We start from the raw sequence: 1,555 nt of genomic DNA on the forward strand, positions 1-1,555 counted from the left end.
AGCAGCAGGAGACGTGCTGTGCCTCCAAGGCCATGGCTGCACATCAAAGTAGGTTTGTTGTTCAGGAACAGGAGAAGAAAGTAATGTAGGAGTCATCTCCCGCCTCCACCAGCCAGCGATGCCAGAAAACAAAAAGCTTTCTGATATCATGGTCCCTCTCTTTCGGGCCCTGCCAAAATAACCTGAGCAGCAGGGGCAGGGGTTGTCCTCAATGGCGTGAAGCCCGAAGGCTCCCCTAAGACACACTTTTCCCTTGATTCTTTGATCCATTTTTAGAATCGTCACGAAACGTCTTCCTCTTATTCAGCACCTGAGCCCCTCACGTGGGAGCGAGGGCAGGCCGAGCTGGGCACCGACCTTGTCTGTGCAGAGCCCCAGTCCCTCCCGAGCTGGGTAACGGGAGATTTTATCCCTCCCTGTTTTACCAGGAGCCTGGGCACTGTAAGGAGGGCTCTGGTCTCCCCTGGTGTTCGGGCAGCAGCCAGACCCCAACCCTCAGATACCTGCCGATGATGTGGGATCCCCCGGGGCTGAGCCCAGGCGTGACCCCGCACCGAGCTGTGCCTCGGGGCACCCACTCCAGACCCGCACACTCCCGCGGTCGGAGCCCCCTCGCCCCGGCCACCCACAGACCCATCCGAGACGGGCTCTGGCTGCTCCGCTCACAGCCTCCCCCCCATTTTTCACCTTGGGAGATGAAAACGCAAGAGGTGCAAATTGCAGTGTCAGTGGGACCATGGGAGCCTGAAGACTCTGCTCTGATTTACAGCATTTCCCACTCGGAGTTGGAAGGTATTTGGGCTCCTCTCGAAGGGAGGGGGAATCACAGTGGGCCTCGTTCGTCCCCGGTGGATGCTGAGTTCATAGCCCAGATGGAGGCCACACAGCTGCCCCCAGCATTGCTGGAGCCGCTGCTCTCCCACGCTCCAGAACAGCAGGGAGCAGGGCTGGGGCTTGCCTCTGTGTCTCCGGACAAGCGAAATCAAAAGCTTCACCTAAAGTTGACGGTATTATTGCAAGTCACTCAACTGCTGATTTCTGCCTGTCCCCAGAGTCTAGAAAAGGAACTGTCATTACAGCGACTTGCTGCAGCTGGGTAGGTGACGAGCACGTAAATCACATGGGGTAAGGCACACGAGGCGGCTCAAAACCTAAAACTCAGATTGCATTTTCTTTACGTTTTCCACACGATCGCATTAAGGTACGAGGGGCCGATGTAAACCGAACGCGCTGAAAGGCTGAGCCGGAGAACCGCTGGCGCAAATACAGTACGAGTTCTGCAGCCACGGCCCGTCCCCGCAGATTTCCCCTTCCCGCCGCTCTTGATCTGCATCTGTGCAAACAGGATGAGCTAGAAAAGTATAAATAAAGCATTAAAAAGAAGGACCCGAGCACAATACCGCAGTCATAAGGAAAAAAAAACCACCCCAAAAAAGTGGATTTCTGGCCTCCCACGGCAGCCGCGCCTTTTGGCTCCCGCGGGCCCTCCCGCAGCCCGTCCCCGCTGCCCGGGAGGGCGCCGTGCCCCGCCCCCGCCCCGCCCCGGCCCCGGGCA

This window comes from Platalea leucorodia, assembly GCF_965183815.1.
Source record: "Platalea leucorodia genome assembly, chromosome: 5".
NCBI classification, from domain to species: domain Eukaryota; kingdom Metazoa; phylum Chordata; class Aves; order Pelecaniformes; family Threskiornithidae; genus Platalea; species Platalea leucorodia.